Here is an 18,217-nt window from a genome sequence, read left to right on the forward strand (position 1 = left end):
ATATAGTCCATCAACTGCGTCTGCCATTCCTCCAGTGTGGGTAAATCTTGTGTCTTCCAACACTTTGCGATGAGAATTCTTGCTGCTGTTGTAGCATACATAAAAAAGGTTCTATCCTTCTTTAACACATTCTGGTCTACAATGCCCAGAAGGAAGGCCTCCGGTTTCTTAGGCAAGGTATATCTAAATACCTTTTTTAACTCATTATAGATCATTTCCCAAAAGGCCTTCACTTTCGGACATGTCCACCAGAGATGAAAGAACGTCCCTTCCGCCTCTTTACACTTCCAGCATTTATTATCAGACAGGTGATATATCTTAGCAAGCTTGACTGGGGTCATGTACCACCGGTATATCATTTTCATAATATTTTCTTTCAGGGCACTACATGCCGTGAATTTCAATCCGGTGGTCCATAACCTTTCCCAGTCCTCTGAGAATTTTAGTGTTCTGTAGTGGGACTTGATTCAATATACAATGGACACTGGAGAATGCGAGGCCTTACCAGAAGTGACAATAAGCATGGGGCTATAAACCATGAATCTTTTTTATCTAACTCTGGAATGTATATACCAGGAGAACAACCAAGATGACCAAGGAACTGGAAATGAAGCCTTATAAGGAATGGCTGAGGCAATTTGGTATGTTTAACCTGGAAAAGAGGATATGATAGCCATCTTCACTGGAAGATGGAGCAAGTTTATTTCCTGCTTCTCCAGAGGGTTGGATTCAAATGGCATGAAAGAAGATTCCAACTAAACATTTGGAGGAACTTTCTGACAGTAAGAGCAGTTTGATGGGGGAACAGACTCCTTCAGAAGGTGGTGGACTCTCCTTCCATGGAGATTTTTAAACAGAGGTCGGAGGACCATCCACCAGGGATTGTTCAGCAGCGATTCCAACAATGCATGAGGTTGGGCTGGGTGACCCCTGGGGTTTCCTTCCAACTCTATGATTCTATGATTGCATGAGGCATTTGGAGCTTCAGGGTGGACCAACAACTGCAGGCTGGATTGATCAAAGATGGCAATATAAACCTGTATGGACATTTGACACAACACAACAGAGTTGTTATAAGGGGAATGAAACGAGAGGCAGGGCTGAGATTTGGATATGCTTCGAGGATCAGGCTATGGGAAGTCATAAAATCAAAATTACAATTCGGAAGACAATTTGATCTTTTTTATTTTAGTTTTTTATTTTTATTGGATTATGATTTGATATGTTAATTGGAGGTTTTTTATTGGGAAATTAATATACACTCTAACGAAAAAAAGAAGGGGAATAAAATAACATCAGCCAGTGTGGTGTAGTGGTTAAAGCGGTGGACTCAATCTGGTGAACCAGGTTCGCTTCCCTGCTCCTCCACATGCAGCTGCTGGGAGACCTTGGGCCAGTCACACTTCTCTGAACTCTCTCATCCTCACTCACCTCACAGAGTGTTTGTGGTGGGGAAGGAAGGGGAAGGAGATTGTGAGCAGCTTTGAGACTCCTTAGGGTAGTGATAAAGCGGGATATCAAATCCAAACTCCTCCTCCTCCTCTTCTTCTTCTTCTTCTTCTTCTTCTTCTTCTTCTTCTTCTTCTTCTTCTTCTTCCATTAGACAGGCAGTCTCCCCACCCCCACCCCCTTCCCACTGCATCAATATGGAGATAGTGCTTCCCTTTGGTTTAAGCACTAGATGCTGGGAGCAAACATTTATTCATTCCACTGGTCACCCGTCTTGGTTCCTATTCGAACAGTACATGGACACTTCTACATAACTGTTGTTATCGTGTTTGTGATGTGCGTGGTTCATTCTGTCATGAATGCTTTAGCAGAGTTTCTTGCATTCAGGGGGCTGGACTAGATGTCCCTTGGGGTCCCTTTCAACTCTATAATTCTATGATTCATTCAAAACCAATAAAATGTAAAAGAAAAAAGAAAGATGGCTAGATCCAGTGCTCTTTTCCTGGGGGTACGCAGACCCCCTAAACATTTTGTGAATCTTTGTCAGAATCTCCGCTCGGCCAAGCCGATAAGGCCTCATCTTCCTCCGAGCTGAGCCTTTGAAATCGCCTCCGACCTGTTTAATGACCTGAGCCTTTGATAAGGCCTCAAGCACATTCTATCCAGCAGGGTTCCCAGCACAGGGAAGAGACGAGAGGTTTGGCTACATTGTAAAGAGTTTTATTTCTAAACTACACAGAACAGAAAAGACATCCTCTCTCTATGAAAGCAGAGAGCAACTGAACAAAGGAACTAAGGAACAAAGGAAACAGGAAACCACGAACGTCACATCCCGTCTCCCTTTTCCCGTGAGACTGCAAAGTCTCTGGAATGTAAACGGAGTCCTGGGACTCCGCACAGCTGCACAGTGAGAAACAGAAACTAACATCCTCCGCCTTTCTGTGAACACCACTGGGCAGCGTGCCAGTACATTATCAGTACAAACCCAATTTCTGTACATAGGTACAGTGTTGATCCTTCGGAACAACCTTGGACAATAAATCAGCAGGAATTTCATTACCTGGCATGTAGGACACCGATACAAGTCCTTTCTGAACACATTCTCTAGCATGTTGCAGCTTCTTGCACAACCAATCAAATAGACCCTGGTTGTACATATAGCAAACTCCAGATGTGCTTTTCCTGTGTGATGGCCTGGGAATCCGATTCAGAGGCTGAACCGGAGGAATCCCAGCCTGCACAGGAGTCCCCGCCTCCAGGGCCGGCTGAACTGGGGCAGGGCCTTGATTCTGAAGCCCCTGCACCTGTGCCGGATCCTCAGGAGCAGGAACCAGGTGAATCCACTCTGGCTCCAGAGGTGGTTGAGGACTCGGTGCCTACAGGTAGTCTCCCCCTGGGTCCAGTAACCCTTCAGCCTCTTCTGAACTGCAGAGGTGAAGGGCAGAGAGGTGAAGGGAACTGGTTTCTCCCAGGAGGAGTGCTTGCCTTAAGACCAGGAGAGGCGGGTCTCCTGGGGGCCAGGACCGCCCCTGGCCTCAGAGAAGATAAAGCCAGTCAGCCCGGTCCCAGGTTGAGGGAGCAACGTCGTTGTAGAGCTGTTTCAGCCAGCATCCAGTCCTGTTCCCCCAGAGTTCCTGTCCTTGCCCGGCTTCTCGCTGTAGACCCCGCTTCACCCGAGGAGGACTGTCTGCCGACCCTCAACTCAGGTCCTGGACCTCACCCCACGGTAATCTCCCCCCTGGACCAGCACAGTTTGCTCCCGCCACACCCGCACTCCCCCTTCATTGGAGTGCGTTCGGGAAAAGCCAGAAGCCATGGCCGACCAGGCAGCTGCGCTGGTGGCATTGGCCCAGGAGAACGAGGCCTTGACTCACACCGTGCAGCAGCTCAGCGATGCGGTTACGGCACTTCAGCAGCGGTTGGACGCCCTACCGGCTCCTGTGGCCAACGCCCCAGCTCCAGGCAAGTACCCAGTGGCCTTGCCAGAGAAATTTGATGGGGCCCCGGCCAGCTTTCCCATGTTCCTAGCCCAGGCCAAGTTGTATATTCAGGGGCGAGCCCAGAACTTCCCTGATGACCGCACCAAGGTGCACTTTTTGATCAGTTTGTTAAAGGACCAGGCGGCCAAGTGGGCATTGCCGCTGCTCAGGCAAGACTCCCCCTTACTGACAGACTATATGGGGTTTTGCAACCATTTGGAGGCCGCATTCAGCAACCCCCAGAAGGAGAGTCAAGCCAACCGGGCAATTAGGCGTTTGAAACAGGGCAAGTCCACTGCGGCTGCCTACACCATGGAATTTCGGCTGTTGGTGCAAGACTTGTCTTGGAATGACTCTGCACTTCGGGACCAGTATCTTGAGGGACTGTCGGACGAGATACTGGACCAGTTGGCCATGATGGATCATCCCACCACGCTGGACGTCCTTATTCAGCGGAGCCTGCAGATAGACGATCGTTTGGAGGTCCGTCGCCAGGCCCGGGACCGCCAGCACCCCCGGCTCCTGGCTCCAGTCCTTCCCAGCAGGTCCACGCCCACAGCCGAGTTGCTGGATGAGCCAACGCAGCTCAGGGCTGCGCGACCTCGCCTCTCCCCCTTGGAGAAGACGCTGCGTCGGGAGGGGAACCTGTGTCTTTACTGCGGTGGGAGTGGACATTACGCCCGATCCTGTCCCGAGAAGATGCCAGTCGCAGGAAAACTGCCAACCTCGGTAGCCGAAGGCCCTACCAACCTGGGGTCCCAAACCATGCAAGAGGGGCCCTCACCAGTGGAATTGCGACATCTCATGGTTCCGGTGCGTCTCTACCCTCCAGGTGGATCCTGGATTCTTACCCACGCTCTGGTAGATTCAGGGGCAACCCGCTCCTATATGGACGCTGCCTTTGCCGCTCATCATCAGGTGCCACTTCAGAACAAGCCAGAACCGGTACAGGTGGAGGCAATTGACGGACGGTTCCTGCATTTGGGTGCCGTTACTCAGGAGACCCAGCCCTTGGTCCTGTGTCTCCAGCAGCACCGGGAGATGCGAACTTTGGACATTGCCTCCATGCCCCGGTTCCCCCTGGTGCTCGGGATGGACTGGCTGGAGGCTCACAATGTTCAGATTGACTGGGTCAATCGGACTGTGCACTTCCCAGACCCATGTCCCCATGCTCGGTCCGAGATGCTAGCAGCCGCACCCACTGAGGAGACTGCATCTTTGCTCCCCACCGAGTACCGGGACTATCAAGACATGTTTGAGGAATGGGGGGCAGACCAGCTGCCGACGCATCGGTCTTTTGACTGCGGCATAGACCTCCAGCCCGGAGCGCCCCTGCCGGTGAGTCGCTTATACTCTCTAAGAGCCAGAGCGCGAAGCTTTGCAGGACTTCCTGCGCAAGAACCTGGAGCATGGTTTCATTAGGCCTTCTACCTCGCCAACCGCTGCGCCAGTGCTCTTCGTTAAGAAGAAGTGTGGGGAGCTTCGCCTTTGCCATGATTACCGGGCCCTGAACAAAATTACCATCCCAGACCGGTACCCCTTGCCCCTTATTTCGGAGTTGCTGGAGCGGGTGCAAGGGGCGCAGGTGTTCACCAAGCTAGACCTCCGGGGGGCCTACAATTTAATTCAGATCCGGGGATGAGTGGAAGACAGCATTCGGGACCCGGTACGGGCAGTTCGAATACCTGGTTATGCCCTTCGGTTTGTGCAACGCACCCGCTGTGTTTCAACAGTACATCAATCACGTGTTCCAGGACTTGCTAGACAAGTACGTGGTGGTGTACTTGGATGACATTCTGGTTTTCTCCCGGGACCCGGCTCGCCACGAAGGTCATGTCCCGACTGTGCTGCAGCGCTTGCGGGAGCACCGCCTGTATGCGAAGCTCAGCAAGTGTGAGTTCCATCAGCGGTCAGTGGACTTCCTTGGTCACCGACTCTCTCCAGATGGGGTGCAGATTGATCCTGGGAAGGTGGCAGCGGTTCGGGAATGGGCGGCACCTCGGAACCGCAAGGACCTACAGCGATTCCTGGGGTTCGCCAACTATTACCGGACCTTCATTGCAGATTAGGCTCATCGCACCACCCCGTTGACCCGGCTACTGTGCCCCAAGACGCCATTTTCCTGGGACAAGGAGGCAGAGGAGGCGTTTCAGGGGTTGAAGGCCTGTTTCCAGAGAGCACCGATCTTGCAACATCCTGATCCCTCTCAACCCTTTGTGATAGAGACCGACGACTCCAGTATGGCTCTCGGTGCCGTCTTGTCTCAGCAGTACGGACCTGATGCGCCACTCTTACCCTGCACCTTCTATTCCCGCCAGCTCCTTCCAGCGGAGCATAACTATACCGTGTGGGAGCGGGAACTACTGGCCATCAAGGTGGCCTTTGAGGTCTGGTGCCAACATCTTGAGGGGGCACGACACCCGGTGGAGGTGAGAACCGACCACCGGAACCTGGAGTACCTCCAGACCAGGGCCTTGATTCTGAAGCGCCTGCACCTGTGCCGGATCCTCAGGAGCAGGCACCAGGTGAATCCACTCTGGCTCCAAAGGTGGTTGAGGACTCAATGCCTACAGGTGAGTCTCCCTCTGGGCCCAATAACTCTTCAGCCGCTCCTGAACTGCAGAGGCTCAGGGCAGAGAGGTGAAGGGAACTGGTTTCTCCCAGGAGGAGTGCTCGCCTCCAGGCCACGAGAGGCCAGTCATCTGAGGGTCAGGGCCACCCTATGCCTTGGGACATATTAAAGCCAGCCAGCCCCAGTCCCAAGTTGCGGGAACAACATTGGTGGTTGTCAGTGTTATTCTAAAGCACCAATGCTGCAGCAAGCAAAGGCTATTGCAGCCAGGTCTGCTGCTTGTGGCTGCAAACAGGAAGTATGTGACTGTTGCCATGAAAACAAAGGGGCAGTCCATTCTGTACTGAGCACCGGATGTTAGCTCAGTGGGTTTGTCATATGACCTGTACAGGATGTACATGGGTGGAGTTTTTTCGAGTTGAAGAGAGCAGACATCTTTACTGTATGACTGCTAAAAAGACACAAATAAAGACATGTAGATACGTTTCTGTCTGTGTCTGATTCCCCTCCCTGGGGATATGCAGGGAACAGGGAGGAGGAGAAGCAGTTGGTGTGTTTTTCTCACAGCCTGAGGAAAATCGCCGGAACGGACCTCGCGTATATGTTTTTTCTGCCGGGAGTCGCCGGAGGGAGGTCTAAGGAATTCAGCTGGTGCCTGGACAGATAGGCACATACCTTTGGACTGGGCTAGAATTCTAACAATGGTAGCAGACGCCGGTTGCTGTTTTCATCGACCTCTGCATCAAGAAGTGGCCTCCATGGAAGCCTGAGATGAGAAGGCTGATTCTCTGCAGCCAGAAGCTGACCAGAAGAATCTGAAAGCCAAGCTACGGAGCCCAGGTATGCGATTTTCGGGCTTAGAAGTGTGAATGCAGATTGATTCATTCTCTGCTTCGAGGGAGCAACGTTTGAAAAAAAAACAGCTCCGAGACAATAGCTCTGCATTCCAAACATTCCTGTGGTTAATCCTGTCCAAGGAAAAGGAATGCTGTTGCTTAGCAACGCAGGCCAGTTTCAAGATAAGGGCTGGAAGTCAGGCTTTGCCTCAGAGAAGCAAAAACAGCCTGTGTTATGACTTAGGCCCAATCAAACGAACTGTTGGAAAGGGACTTTCCAAAGCGGCCAGCATTGAGAGCTGCCAGGTGCACAGAGTGTAAACAAGCCAGCTATTGGATTTTAGAGGCTTGTGTTTGAGAGTCAATGCAAGGACTCAAAATGGATGCAAAGAAGGGAAATTTGCCTTCTCCGCCCCTTTTGACCAGTGACAATTATGCATCTTGGTCTATCAAGATGAAGGCCCTGCTGCAGAATCAGAGACTGTTTGGGGTGATTGAAAACCCCATCCCAGCAGCACCAACGCGTGCTTGGGAGTCACAGGATGTGAAGGCCAGAACGGCTATAATTCTGTGCGTGTCAGACTCTGAGCTTATTCACATACAAGATTTACTGCACGCGAAAGACGTTTGGGACACGCTGCGAAGGACACATCAGAGAGATGCAGGTTCTTCAGCGTTGCTGTATTTTGAGAAGCTGACCAACCTGAGGCTTGCGCCTGATGGAGATGTTCAAGCGCACCTGACGGAAATGAAATTTCTGCGTCAACAGATGGTGGAACGCAATTTCCGTCTGCAGGAGGAAGTCTTTTGCTTCATGGTGATCAACAGCCTGAATCGGACTTACAAAACGGTTGCCAGTCAGCTGGGGTCTCTCCCAGCAGCGGATCTAACGTCGGACAGGGTCTTTGCCGTCGTGCTGAATGAACATGACAGACTTGCCGCCCTGGAAGTCAAGGACAGGGGGAGCCAAGAACGGAGTTCTGACACCCCCACTGCTGAAGCTACTGGAGGAGATGCTGTAGCTTTGAACCTTGTCCGATGCTACAATTGTGACCAGATTGGGCATCTTCAGCGGTACTGCAAGAAGCCACATAAGAACAGAGGAGCCAAGGCGAAACCCACAAAGTCTGAGGCGTCAGACAAAGGTCACACCAAGCCAAAGGCAAAGACTGCAAAGGCTTTGATGTCGCTAAAAGCCACACCAGAAGCAGGAAATTTCTTCGTCCTAGACACCGGGTGTACTCAGCATATGTGTCAACACAGAGGACTATTTTCTACGTTTAAGAAGCAAAGCTTCGCTGTACAACAGGCCAACGGTCAAGAGCTGGAAGCCACCGGAATTGGGACTGTGTATCTTAAAAGTCTGAACTTGGCTATAAGCAATGTTTATTTGGTTCCAGAGTTGAAGTACAATCTGCTCAGCGTTTCGCAGATTGCCAAGAAGGGACTAAAACTGTCCTATGATGATGAGAACTGCGAGATCTACAAAGATGGAGAGCTGTATCTTTCTGCCAAAGAGAAAGATGGACTGTATTTGTTGACTTTTGATCAAAGTGATTACATGAAATGTAATTCTTGTGATTCTAATGTGATCTCTTTTGCAGGTGTAGCTGAGAAAGACGTCAACCAGGTCACCTCAAGAGTCAACAGGGCATTTCAGCGGGTGTATGCTGATGTGATTGGTCCTTTAGCACCATCTAGAGGCAATGCAAAGTATTACCTAATATGTGTTGATTCTTTCACAGGTTTTGTCTGGATTTATCTTTTGGAGAGACCGAAAGAAGCCTTAGAAAGGTTTAAAGAGTTTTGTGACAAGGTTAAAAATGTGCATGATGCTGACATAGATTGTCTTTGCACAGATGAGAAGCCAATTTTTCTTTTACAGGAGTTCCAGAGGTTCCTGAAGAAGAAAGGGATAAGACACAAAACTGCTAGTTCCGAAAAAGCTTGGAACAGATGTGTTTGTGTTAGGGTGAACAAAGAATTGCAAAAGGGAATGGAAGCGCAATTGCTTAGTTCACATCTGCCACATGAGTACTGGGCTGAGTCGCTAATGTCATTTTGTTACACGTGGTTGAGAAAATTTTCACAAGAGTTGGGAAGTTCTCCTTTTGAGAAACTGTTCCACAGAAAACCTTCTGTTGCCCATTTCAAGGTTTTTGGGTCTCATGTGAGAACAGAAGCTCCGGGTGGAGTAAAGAATGCCAGAGGCATTTTTGTGGGTTATGAAAAGGGTCTCTACAGAGTAATTTTGTCTGAATCTGGTCAGGTGACTCTCACAAAATTTCTAGAGAGTGCTCCTGAACAGGAGAGAGTGATTGTTCAAACATTTCCCACAGGAGATGATGATTCTGATGATGATGATGATGAGTTTGATCTTATTGAGTTCAGTACTACTGATGATGACAGCGATAGCTCAGACAGCTCAGTTGTCATTGAGAGGAAATCTCACATAATGACTAGACCCTCAGAAGAGAAGGATGAACCACTGATTAAGCTTAGTACTGGATCTCCAGAGAGTCCAAAGGCTGAACTAGAAAGCAAAGAAGAGCAGCACCTCTTACGTAGGTCTGAGAGAGCAACGAAGGGTGTACCACCCAACAGGTATTCACAAGAGTTTGCTAACTTAGCTGTTGCTGTTGTAAACGACCAAGGTCAAATTGAAGCTGTGTCTGAGTCAGAGACAAAGGCACAACAGAGAGTTGCTAACCAAGGTAATGCAGATGCACTCATTCCTTGGAAGTCACACAACCAGAGAGGTACATTGGTAAAACCAGTGGCGGGTAGTTCCAAGGGTGGAACTGAAACAACAGGGGAATGTTATAAGTATAACAACTGTTTGTTTTCTTCTCTGGATGACGCTTTGCTTGCAGCACGCATTGATACTTTGGGGGGAGTTTGAAGAAGAAGAAGAAGAAGAGTTTGGATTTGATATCCCGCCTTTCACTCCCCTTCAGGAGTCTCAAAGCGGCTAACAATCTCCTTTCCCTTCCTCCCCCACAACAAACACTCTGTGAGGTGAGTGGGGCTGAGAGACTTCAGAGAAGTGTGACTGGCCCAAGGTCACCCAGCAGCTGCATGTGGAGGAGCGGAGACTTGAACCCGGTTCCCCAGATTACAAGACTACCGCTCTTAACCACTACACCACACTGGCTTTGTTATTCTAAAGCACCAATGCTGCAGCAAGCAAAGGCTATTGCAGCCAGGTCTGCTGCTTGTGGCTGCAAACAGGAAGTATGTGACTGTTGCCATGAAAACAAAGGGGCAGTCCATTCTGTACTGAGCACCGGATGTTAGCTCAGTGGGTTTGTCATATGACCTGTACAGGATGTACATGGGTGGAGTTTTTTCGAGTTTCTCTCTGTTTGTTGAAGAGAGCAGACATCTTTACTGTATGACTGCTAAAAAGACACAAATAAAGACATGTAGATACGTTTCTGTCTGTGTCTGATTCCCCTCCCTGGGGATATGCAGGGAACAGGGAGGAGGAGAAGCAGTTGGTGTGTTTTTCTCACAGCCTGAGGAAAATCGCCGGAACGGACCTCGCGTATATGTTTTTTCTGCCGGGAGTCGCCGGAGGGAGGTCTAAGGAATTCAGCCGGTGCCTGGACAGATAGGCACATACCTTTGGACTGGGCTAGAATTCTAACAGTCAGTCCCTGCCTGAACCCTGCCCTGCACCCAGCTTCAACTTTTATGGACTGCCTTCATATTGCTTCATCGACCACAGGCTGCACTTGGACCTTGCCTCTTGATTAACCCCCGGGACCAGCACACCAGGACTTCCACCCAACCAAAGAGTCCCCAAACCTTACCACCATCCCAGATACGGACTTCCTGTTAGCCAGATTTGCCCAATCGCTATCTGTCCTGCACATCAGCTTGAGGTCACCCTTAGCTGACAGCTTGAGACAGAAATCCTTGGTATCCTGCAGATACGCAGCACCCTCTTGATACCATTCCAGGCACTCACACTCGGGTTTGTAGCTTCCCTGCTGAGCAGATTGGTAGCAAAAGCAATGTCCGGTCTGCTCCATTGGGACAGATACAACAGCCTACCCAGAGCTGACTGAAAGATCTCCGCTTTTTTGAACTCAGCGCATTCTGTGTGTTGCCAGTAGAAGCCACAATTCTGTCGGTACTCTAGGTGGTGCAGAAAGCACCTAGAAGCTCCCTAGAAGTTGAAGTGCCGATAAACTTCAGTTTTGAGATCTATAAATTCCAATTAGCCAGCAGAGGGTGTCACAGGGCCAGCCTACCTTCCCTTTAAAGCAAACATGGGTCTCCAGCTGTTTTTGGACTACAACTCCCATCATCCCTAGCTAGCAGGACTAAAGGGAAAGGATGATGGAAACTGTAGTCCAGGAGCTGCTGGGGACCCAAGTTTGGGAAACCCTGCTTCAAAGCAACTTTTGCGTTTGGCCTGCAAATATGGGACCTCCACACTTTTGTATTTTCTAGTATTTTGATTTTATTGTGACCTTTGTACTTTATTTATTTATTTATTTATTTATTGAGAGAGAGAAAATTAAAAGAGAAATGGTATGGCAAGTTGTGGAAGAATAAAAGGTTGTGTTTGGGGGAAAAAAACAAAAAAACCTGGGGTGTGTCCTCCTCAAATATTTTATTGGGGGACAAAGACCGCTGGGGCTTTAAGAGTTGGTGCCTATTCCCTACACCCACAGGTCTCAGGAATGTTACAACATAAGAACACAATATAAAAACACAAACTGACCTTTGTATAGATTCTTTGATGGGAAGTGAGATCGGAGCTCCTCCAGAAGCTCTTTCTACATTCCACACACTAATATGGTTTCTCCCCTGTATGAATTCTTTGATGGGAAGTGAGAGAGGAGCTATGAGTGAAGCTCTTTCCACATTTCAAACACGGATAGGGCTGCTCCCCTGTATGAATTCTCTGATGTGAAATGAAATCGGTGCTCCTACTAAAGCTCTTTCCACATTCCACACACTGATAGGGTTTCTCCCCTGTATGAATTCTTTGATGGGAAGTGAGATTGTGGCTGTGAGTGAAGCTCTTTCCACATTCCCCACACTGAAAGGGTTTCTCCCCAGTATGAATACTTTGATGGGAAGTGAGAGATGAGCTCTTCCTGAAGCTCTTTCCACATTCCCCACACTGAAAGGGTTTCTCCCCTGTATGAATTCTCTGATGGGAAGTGAGAGAGGAGTTCTGCCTGAAGCTCCTTCCACATTCCACACACTGATAGGGTTTCTCCCCTGTATGAATTCTTTGATGAGAAGTGAGACAAGAGCTATGAGTGAAGCTCTTTCCGCATTCCACACACTGATAGGGTTTCTCCCCTGTATGAATTCTTTGATGGGAAGTGAGATCGGAGCTCTGACTAAAGCTCTTTCCACATTCCACACACTGATAGGGTTTCTCCCCTGTATGGATTCTTTGATGGGAAGTGAGTTTGGAGCTCTGACTGAAGCTCTTTCCACATTCCACACACTGATAGGGTTTCTCCCCTGTATGAATTCTTTGATGGGAAGTGAGTTTGGAGCTCTGACTGAAGCTCTTTCCACATTCCACACACTGATAGGGTTTCTCCCCTGTATGAATTCTTTGATGCGAAGTGAGATTGCAGCTCTGACTGAAGCTCTTTCCACATTCCACACACTGATAGGGTTTCTCCCCTGTATGAATTCTCTGATGGGACGTGAGAGTGGCACTCTGACTGAAGCTCTTTCCACATTCCACACACTGATAGGGTTTCTCCCCTGTATGAATTCTTTGATGGGAAGTGAGTTTGGAGCTCTGACTGAAGCTCTTTCCACATTCCACACACTGATAGGGTTTCTCCCCTGTATGAATTCTCTGATGCCTAGTGAGAGAGGAGCTCATACTGAAGCTCTTTCCACATTCCACACACTGATAGGGTTTCTCCCCTGTATGAATTCTTTGATGCGAAGTGAGATTGCAGCTCTGACTGAAGCTCTTTCCACATTCCACACACTGATAGGGTTTCTCCCCTGTATGAATTCTCTGATGGGACGTGAGAGTGGCACTCTGACTGAAGCTCTTTCCACATTCCACACACTGATAGGGTTTCTCCCCTGTATGAATTCTTTGATGGGAAGTGAGTTTGGAGCTTTGACTGAAGCTCTTTCCACATTCCACACACTGATAGAGTTTCTTTCCAAGGATATTTTGTTGATGGGAAGTGGAATGGGAGCACTGACTGCAGCTTTCTCCAAACTCCAAATTTTTACGTGGCTTCTCCTCTCTGGGGATTTTATCGTGGTCACCTTCGTTCTTGATTTCTGATTCATCACAATCTGCCATGGAGACAAAAAGGGATTAGAACCTCCGGAACAAATGGAGAAGAACTGAAGGGAGTTCAATATGTGTTTATTACCTTTGTTGTTTGTCATTAACCAACATATTTATTATGAGATTCTTTTGAGGTGCTGAATGTTGCTTTGTTTGATATACAGTAGTGGTCAAAATTGTGGAATACTTTTGGAGAAAAGTGAATTTCAGAGGTTTGATGGCTCGTAACACTGCTTCTTTTGGACTAACATCATAAAATTATGTATCAACGGAAATTGTTCAATTACCCAAATTCTATCTAAAGCTATAGCCAAATAACCAGAAAAAAGAAGGACAACTTGCTTAGGTTGACTTTTGTCAGTGTCTTTTGTGATTGCTATCAAGTTGGTTGGTTTTATTGTGTTCTTATAAAACATAATAAAATTATAGAAATGGCACAAGTTGAGGAGGAGTTGAGGAGGCTTCTGGCGATCGCGGGAGTGAAAGCAAGCGGGATTCCTCAGTGCTGAGAGAATCCAGGTTTTGAGGGGAAAAGGGAGTGCTGCAAGAGCGCCGCAGCCCCCCAAACACCCTTGAAAGGATATTCAAGGGGCAGGGTCCTGGCACGGTCCAACAGCTTATCCTCCGGCTGCCAAGTAACCTCTTTTTTGGAGGCGACGAGAGTGGCGGGGTAGAGAAGCGGACAGCAGGAGGCCATTTCTATCCCTCAAGAGTGAAGCTCCGAGCTTGCACACAGAAGCGATCAGCTCTCAAACATTAAGAAATGTAATTGGGACTTTTAAAAATACAAATCCATGGATTAGAGCCAATTCGAAGTGGGTAAGGTGGAAAAAAAGGAGGTCAGCCTTGCCTGGAATTTAAACTACACACAAGAACAATCTTCAGAGCGGGACAAAAACGTAAGTCAATGCAAACGGATTAAACTGATAATTTATTTGACTGCCTTTTAAAGGACTATAAGGAGTATAAGGATTATAAAGATAGAGAAAGGGGGAGAGTCGTTTGGAAGGCAATTAATTGTCTTATCAGTGAGTTGGTGGGAAACATCGGGGGAGAAGACTCCGAGAGCTTTCTACTTTTGTTTTTAAAAAGATCTGCGCAATTGGCAGCGACGGACTTTAAAACTACTGATTTATTAATTCTAGCCTATGAAGAGAGTCAGAAGATACTAAGAGGAAAAATACTGTTTCTTTATCTCAATTTGCTGGAAGTTTAAAAGAAGTTTGAGAGGAATTAGGAGTGTTTTTGCCCTCTGAAGTTCATACCCCCAACTGCCTCCTTCTCTGCGGAGTATTTGAATGGGATACAAAGAAGCAAACTGCGCCATTTTTGTATCTTTGATGGGGGGGGGGCTTTTGCCCTTCTCCTTCTCTTCCCCTCTCTTTGAGATTTAACACAGACTTTTATTCGTTTGGTGGCATCATGGATTTTGATTTCAAGATATATCTGGCAGGGCAAAAAGTTCTTAACAGATTTAAAAGAGAGGGGAGGCTTGGCCCTGCCAGATATGAGATTATATTATGAAGCATTGTGCATATGTTGGTTGAAAGAATGGATGAAATTAGAAAATACAGATTTGTTAGATTTGGAAAGATATGACAATAGATTCGGTTGGCACGCACATTAATGGTATGGAAAAAAACGAGTGCATAAAGGTTTCAAAAATCATATTATTAGAGGATCTCTGATTGAGGTATGGGGTAGGTACAAAAACCTACTTGAACCAAAAATACCACACTGGTTATCACCATTAGAGGCGATGAGTGTTAAAAAGATCAATATGACTGGGAGGTGGATAACATATGGAAGTTTAATTAAGAAAGAGGGAAGTAAGTGTAAAATGAAACCATATGAAGAAGTGAAAGAATATGTAAACGATTGGCTGCATTATTTTCAGATTAATGAAATGTTTAGAAAAGAGGTTGCAGAAAGAAGCTATTCTGAAAAAGAATTTAGGTTTCAAAGAGAAGTATTGAATAACAAAGTTAAAAATTTATCTATGATGTATAAATTATTGCTAGAATGGCATTTGAAGGATGAAGAGGTTAAATCAGTTATGATTCAATGGGCCAAAGACTTTGGATATAACATTCAATTTGATGATTGGATAAAATTGTGGAAGGAAGGGATGAGATTTACGGCATGTACCATTTCATAACCAAATGTTATGAAAATGATATATCGATGGTATATAACACCAGTTAAATTAAGTAGATGTATAAGGTGAGTAATAAATATTGTAAATGTAAGGAGAAAGAAGGGACATTTTATCATATGTGGTGGGAATGTGAAAAAATGAAGTGCTTCTGGGAAATGATATATAATGAGATAAAGAAAATACTGAAATATACATTTGTTAAAAAACCAGAAGCAGTTCTATTAGGAATATTAGGTGGTGAAATAAAAAGGAACGATCAGAAAGTATTTCTGTATGCAGTAACAGCAGCCAGAAGTCTTTTGGCCGAGAAATGGAAACAAGAAGAAATGCCTACGATTGAAGAATGGAGATCGAAATCAATGGATTACGCGGCACTGGACAGATTGACAGGGAGGATTCGCAACCGACAAGACCAAAGATTCACTGAGGACTGGAGTAAATTTACAGAATATATTAAAAATATTTGTGATAATGATATAACGTTTGTAAGTTTTCAAGAAGCTCTGTAAGAAGATTTGGTAGAAATATTGTTTAAACAACATGGGAAGAAAAGACATATATAATGCAATCTGTGATAATTACGGAAAATTATCAGACATGTTGATGGAAGTCTAAAAGGAAAAAAAAAGATATGTGATGAGTTTTTGATGTTTAATGATGTTATAAATTTGTTTTTATTGGAAAATTAATAAAAATCATATTATATGAGACCCAAAACTCCTTGCTTGGTAGTGATGGCATGACATACGCAAGGAGAAGAATCAGAGAAGATTTACATCCTACTTGCATTACACCGACCGCGAAACACCCAGATAGTGTGTTGATCTGGGGTTGTATGGCAGCAAAAGGTGTGGGCAAAATTTACGTCATTAATTTTATGGTATTACTCCACACAAAAGGGGTGTTATGAGCCATCAAACCTCAGAAATACACTTTTCACAAAAGGTTTCCACAATTTTGGCCACTAGGAGAAGTTCACTTTAAAGTTAATGTTCTTTTTATATGGGATCAGATTATTATTATTATTTATGCTTCATGTTTATAAATGTGTTGGAAGCCATGTTTATATATGTGTTGGGGCAACCCAGCCAAATGGGCGGGGTATAAATAAAAAATATTATTATTACTACAGTGGTACATCAATTTAAGAGGAGCCCTGTTCCGGAAAAGATTAAGTTTGTAAAGCATCTTCATCATCAGCGTCATCAGCATCACTGCTACTAAACCATCGGAAGATGCAGACATTTCGTCTTCCTTGCCTCAGGAGACAACGAAAGTCAGAAAGATCAAAGAAACAGCTTTCCCAGATGTTGAGAAAGCTCCTCCCAGATGCAGGACACTCTGAGCTGTTAACCCTGTAAGCTCTAAACTTCACAACTTATCTTTCCTAACAATTCTGAAGCTGACATTTAAGATGGCTTGGGCAGTTCAGACCAGCCCGGTCGTGGTAGAAAAAATAATAATTTGAGGAAGATTGTTCAAAGAAAAAACTGTAAGTTACTGTTTATTGTGGGGGTGTTAGGTTCCCAGGTGTTATAGGGGCCACGGTTGAGCTCTGTGAAAGAGAGGTATGTTTTGAATTTCCAGGCTGATATGATGATCCCTATGCAAAAGCCTTTGACTGTGTTGACCACCTCAAACTATGGCAAGTTCTTAAAGAAATGGGAGTGCCTGATCACCTCATCTGTCTCCTGAGAAATCTCTATGTGGGACAAGAAGCTACAGTTAGAACTGGATATGGGACAACTGATTGGCTCAAAATTGGGAAAGGTGTACGACAAGGCTGTATATTGTCTCCCTGCTTATTTAACTTATATGCAGAATTCATCATGCGAAAGGCTGGGCTGGATGAATCCCAAGCTGGAATTAAGATTGCCAGAAGAAATATCAACAACCTCAGATAAGCAGATGACACAACCCTGATGGCAGAAAGTGAGGAGGAATTAAAAAACCTTTTAATGAGGGTGAAAGAGGAGAGCGCAAAATATGGTCTGAAGCTCAACATCAAAAAAATGAAGATCATGGCCACTGGTCCCATCACCTCCTGGCAAAAAGAAAGGGAAGAAATGGAGGCAGTGAGAGACTTTACTTTCTTGGGCTCCATGATCACTGCAGATGGTGACAGCAGTCACGAAATTAAAAGATGCCTGCTCGTTGGGAGAAAGGCGATGGCAAACCTAGACAGCATTTTAAAAAGCAGAGACATCACCTTGCCAACAAAGGTCCGTATAGTTAAAGCCATGGTTTTCCCATTAGTGAAGTATGGAGGTGAGAGCTGGACCATAAAGAAGGCTGATCGCCGAAGAATTGATGCTTTTGAATTCTGGTGCTGGAGGAGACTTTTGAGAGTCCCATGGACTGCAAGAAGATCAAACCTCTCCATACTGAAGGAAATCAACCCTGAGTACTCACTGGAAGGACAGATCGTGAAGCGGAGGCTCCAGTACTTTGGCCACCTCATGGGAAGAGAAGACTCCCTGGAGAAGACCCTGATGCTGGGAAAGATGGAGGGCACAAGGAGAAGGGGACGACAGAGGACGAGATGGTTGGATGGTGTTCTCGAAGCCACAAACATGAGTCTGACCAAACTGTGGGAGGCGGTGGAAGACAGGAGTGCCTGGCGTGCTCTGATCCAGGGGGTCACGAAGAGTCGGACACGACTAAACGACTAAACAACAACAACAACAATGACGATCCCACAGGGAGCCTTACCAAGAGAGGCCACGATCCCACGAGTCTCCTCCATGACGTCCTTATGCAGAGCTCTCTGGTCAGGATACAGCAACGCCCACTCCTCATCCGTGAAACGAACAGCGACATCTTCAAAGCACACTGGACCCTAAAAGAAAAAAGGAAATGTCCTCCTCTGAGGCAGCAGAAATTTGATCTGCTACATAATGCTCTGTTGTTTCCTTCCTGTAAATT

General features: G+C 46.5%; 2 protein-coding genes and 1 long non-coding RNA gene across 3 annotated transcripts in view; 1 reads left to right on the plus strand and 2 right to left on the minus strand.

Moving 5' to 3' along the window:
* Positions 1-16,824, minus strand: part of LOC309341111 (olfactory receptor 52E4-like) — a 69,196-nt gene extending 52,372 nt beyond the window's left edge. The window contains exon 1 of the mRNA XM_081860593.1: positions 16,794-16,824. The gene's annotated coding sequence lies outside the window, so the exon portion shown is untranslated. The remainder of the gene's footprint in view (positions 1-16,793) is intronic.
* Positions 1-18,217, minus strand: part of LOC309340597 (uncharacterized protein) — a gene marked incomplete at its 3' end in the record, with an annotated part of 141,695 nt that overhangs the window by 74,876 nt on the left and 48,602 nt on the right. The window lies entirely within an intron of this gene.
* On the plus strand, positions 6,097-11,416 carry LOC309341433. Its single transcript, XR_014156335.1, has 2 exons — positions 6,097-6,215; positions 10,489-11,416. It is a non-coding gene; the product is annotated as an uncharacterized lncRNA (long non-coding RNA).

Source organism: Podarcis erhardii, assembly GCF_964252035.2.
Source record: "Podarcis erhardii genome assembly, chromosome: 4".
Taxonomy (NCBI): domain Eukaryota; kingdom Metazoa; phylum Chordata; class Lepidosauria; order Squamata; family Lacertidae; genus Podarcis; species Podarcis erhardii.